This window comes from Mus caroli, chromosome 8, assembly GCF_900094665.2.
Source record: "Mus caroli chromosome 8, CAROLI_EIJ_v1.1, whole genome shotgun sequence".
Lineage (NCBI taxonomy): Eukaryota > Metazoa > Chordata > Mammalia > Rodentia > Muridae > Mus > Mus caroli.
The window spans coordinates 100,747,624-100,752,433 of record NC_034577.1 but is presented as its reverse complement, the minus strand read 5'-3'; positions in this window follow the sequence as shown (position 1 = coordinate 100,752,433).

The following is a 4,810-nucleotide window of genomic DNA, read 5'->3' as shown; positions in this document are numbered from 1 at the left end:
TTTTATTTCTCCTCAGACAAACGATCTGAGCCAGCAAGCTACACAGTGTATCCCTGACTCAAAAAAAAAAAAAAAAAAAAAAAAAAAAAAAAGACTTCACAACTAGCCACTCCCCAAGTTGCGCAGTGATCACATGGATAAGAAACGAGATGTTCACAGTAGCGTTCACACCAAGGACAAGACTGAGGAGACCTTATTTGCCATTTAATCTGTAAGACAGGATTCATTGTATAAACCCTGTCCACTACTACTTGAGACATTCAATACTCCACGCTATTAAGAGTATCCTATCCAGTACCGAGAGGTGAAAGAGGTATAAGCGACATCATTTGATTGACATTGTGTTCTTTCCTTTTCTTTCTTTTCTCTTCTTTTCTTCCTTTTTTTTTTTTTTTGAGTAGTTCCTTGATGCTATCTATAACTTTGAAACCAGTTTTGTTTTAAATTTTTTATTGTATTTACTGGGGGTATGTGTGTGTCACAGTGAGTATAGGGAGGTCAGAGAACAACTTAAAGGAGTCAGTTACATATCATGTGGGTCCTCGAGTCCCAGATCATCATGATGACCTCAGGTCCTCGGGCATGGTGGCAAGGACCTTTATCTGCTGAGCCATCATCTTGCCTGCTCAGAAGACAATTTAGACCTTTTCATTCCCGGTAACAAAAGACGATCAGGATTCATATATTAAACCACTCTGCAAACTCCTAACAACTTAGTTTGGGCATTTGAACTCTGGGTTGCTGTTCTTATCATGGTTTACAAAGGGGAATGTTTCCATTTACATTAGAAGAATACTATGTGACTAAGATTCATCTAAACTCAACTACCCCTAGAATTGAAACTAAAAATCTCCTTCCAGATTAAAAAAGTCTTTTGCCTTTGACAAAACAAAACATACCTGTAACTTGAAGTTGACCAAGACATTTCTAAATTTAAAGATGTAGTTCCTGGCTGTCCTGTGATGGGCCTCTTGCTCAGGGCACACACTCACCTGGTTGCCGCACTGTGGTTTCTTCCAAGCCTCACAACATAGCCTCCTCCTGAGTAAGTGGCTAGCTCCCCTTGGATGGGATAGCCTCCCAGCGACTCCTGACTCTGATAATGCCAAATACTGTCTGCTTTTGTGATGTTTGTATCAGGGGGGACCCAGCCAGCCCCATAGTTCTCTCTGTCCTCCTGATGTTGGGGAGACGACTTCATTTGCTTGTGGAGAGATCCTGGGAAGAATATGTCATTAGGAATTCGAGTCTGGCGGATCAAAACATTGCCCAGAAGAAAGGAGTTCCCGTCAGTAATAAATCCTAGTGAGAAAGAAAAACAAACAATTGTCTTGTTGCTGACTGAATGAAGCAGCCCAGGTATACTTTATCAGCAATCTTGAAAACATTTAGAGACATGAACTAATTAATACAAGCAGACAAAAGAGGTGTAAAAAACAAATGGAACGATGTGATCATTTATAAATTATATGTATTATCTAGATAAATTAAGAGGATCAGTGGAAAAACAATCAAGTTTAAAACGCTAACTTAGGGTTACTGGGCACAAAATAATAAAAAAAATCTAGCCATACCACTTACAATAGGTACAGAAATAAAGAACCTAACAAGAGAAAAAAAAAAAAACCCAAAACCACATCCATTTACCCATTCATTCATTCATTCATTCAAACAACACACCTTCTATGCTGACACAGCCAAGCCATGTTTAGGTGTCAGGAGCAAACAGATACAAGGGCTTTCCTGCCCAAGAGCACAGACGTGAGGAACAAGGACCAGCAATACACAATGGTCAGGTGGTAGGAAGTAGGGCTTTGTGAAGCGAGGAATGCCCTTAAAGTTTCTCTGATGGGATGGCATTGAGGGACACTAATAGAGTCAGAAGTGTAACGTGGATGCCAGGCAGGGACAGCAGGTTCCAAGATCCCAAGGTGATAGCATGATTGATGTATTTAATGTCATGGGAACACAAGTGGCTATAATATAGCAGATGAGGGTCAGAGGGGGTAGAGATGAGGTGACAGACATAGCTAAGGGCTGCTTTGTGGGGGATGATTTGACATTTTATTCTAAATGTCTCTGTTGGGGGATTTTGAACAGGGGACTTAAAGCTTTATAACTTAAAGCCATGGAGAAGATGAAGAATGGGAGGTGGTTTGCTTTTTTTTTTTTTTTTTCTTTTCTCGAGACAGGGTTTCTCTGTATAGCTGTCCTGGAACTCACTCTGTAGCCCAGGCTGGCCACAAACTCAGAAATCCGCCTGCCTCTGCCTCCCAAGTGCTGGGATTAAAAGCGTGCACCACCACACCCGGCTGGAGATTTGCTTTTATGAAAACAGAAAACACTGCTTGGTTTGGGTCTAACTTACATTTCTCTTCCGAGTGCAGCCGCAAAGCCTTACCCAGAGCCCCTGTATAGTTTGGAAACACTTCTACCATGTGGTTGGGGGTGTAGACAACTCTAGTCCTTTGCCAATAGGATTACTTACTGACACCACAAGAACAATCTGGAAACATTTTTTTTTTCTAGTGCAGGTGACTGGCCACAGATTAACAACCCAAGCCCTTGTTTCTGTTTGGGTTCGTTTTGAGATAGTTTCACTATGTAGCCCAGGCTGGCTTCTCCAGTTATGAACTGCCACATCTACTCAGTGATACTTATTTGAGACTATTTTACATGTTTCAGTGTTTTGCCTGTGTGTATATATGTGTACTGAATGTATGTCTGGAGCCCAAGTTCAGAAGAGGGTCTCAGATCTACTGGGAGTGGACTTATAGACAGTTGTGAGCCACCACGTTGGTGCTAGGTAATTGAACTTGAGTCCTCTGCCAGAGCAACACGTGCTCTTAACTGACGAGCCAACTTTCCCGTCCTGGAAATATCTTTTTAAAAATTATTTCCATTGTACATGCATTGGTGTTTTGCCTGCAAGTATATGTGTGTAAAGGTGTCAGATCTTGGAGTAATAGACAGCTGTGAGCTGGGTGGGTGCTAGGATTTGAACCCAGGTCCTCTGGAAGAGGAGTCAGTGCTCTTACCCACATAGCCATCTTTCCAGCCCTGGCATTATCTTTTTAAAATTAAAAATGTATGGTGCTGGAGAGACAGCCCAACCATTAAGGGAACTTACTGCTCTTCCAGGTGGTTCCCAGCACCCAAGTTGAGTGATACTTGTACACGTGTGTGTGTGTGTTTGTGTGTGTGTGTGCATGTGTAAAATCTGTACATGGGGGCTAGAAAAATGGTTCAGTGATTAAGAGTAGCTGCTGCTTTTGCTGAGACCTTGGGTTCAATTCCCAGCACCCACATGGTGGCTCACAACTACCTGTTAACTCCAATTTCAGGGGATCCAACACCCTCTTCTGACAGCCACAGACTCCTGTGCACACACACACAGTACACATGTGCTCATGCAGGCAAAAATACACACATGAAACAGAAAATAAGTTAAATAATGTGTATACTCTGCCCTAGCAAATCTTTTCCAAAGAATTTCTCAGATACATTTGCTCATGTGTGAGGTATTAACAGTCTTAGCTACTTATAGTATTAGTTATAGTACATCTATACAGCAGACCTCTGCATAGTGAGTGGATAGAATGGAGTAGGGGTGGCCTCATATATACATACATATATATATATATATATATATATATATATATATATACACTCCCAGGTAAACCAGGGCAGAAGCTAAATTCATGACACTGCTTGGAGCTTGTCATTTACTGTCACTTGGTTGTTTTCCAGATGTCCCTACCACAGTGCAGGGAAACGGGAACGGTCAGCTGGGTTTTATACAGCTGCAGTTCCGTGGGCTCCCCATGGATCTAGTCCCTGAACATCGTCATAGGTTTAGTTATGACTGTTTTCCCAAAGGCCAATCCAATGCTTGAGCAGAAGCGCTGCACGATGAGATTGGGCTGTAGTGATTTTGAAAACAATGATTTTTAAAGAGTAGGTAAACCATGTTACCTACACACACACACACACACACACACACACACACACACACAGTTTTTTTGAGGCAGGGTTTCTCTGCCTGCCTGTCTGCCTGCCTGCCTGCCTACCTGCCTTCCTGTCTGCCTGCCTGTCTGTCTGGAATAGACAGGACTAGGACTAGCCCTGGCTGTTCTGGAATTCACCCTGCAGACCAGTCTGGCCTCGAACTCAGAGATCCGCCTACCCGTGCCTTCCATTTTTTGGGATTGAAGGTGTGTACCACCATGCCCCGCTTGTTAGTGTCAATTTTAACTGCTTTTGACCCCATGCCTACTCAACTATATCTCTTTCTTAAAACAAGATCTTGCCAGGCTGGCCTCAAATTCAGGATCCTGCCTCTACCTCCCGAGTGCCAGGATTATAAACGCCATCCGTGGTGTGCTTCTTTCTTATCATCGTCCGGAGATCTGTTGCATTTGTCAGTTTATCCATCTGGGTAACTGCTGTCAGCTCAATAGAAAAGCTCCACTTCCCCGCTGTTAACAGGCAGCACTAACTTTCTCAGTACCTGTGCCAGGCTCTGTTCTGAGTGCTCGGATCTATGGTGCAGAGCAGGGCCAAGGATGCTTCCCCGCTGAACAGGGGAAACCAGACAGCGAAGGCTGAGCGGTCTACTCAGGATTACATGGTGGTAAGTGGGCATGAGTCCCAGCGGGCTCTCTGTCTGCTCTACGCTGTGGTGCTCTACTACAGCCAAGGAGCCCAAAAGGAGACTAGCCCTACTATGGCCTCGACTTTTGCCATCCTGGGTTCTAGTCATTTTGTCAGTATTTTATTCAGCACAGAGTTATATATTACAAATAGAATG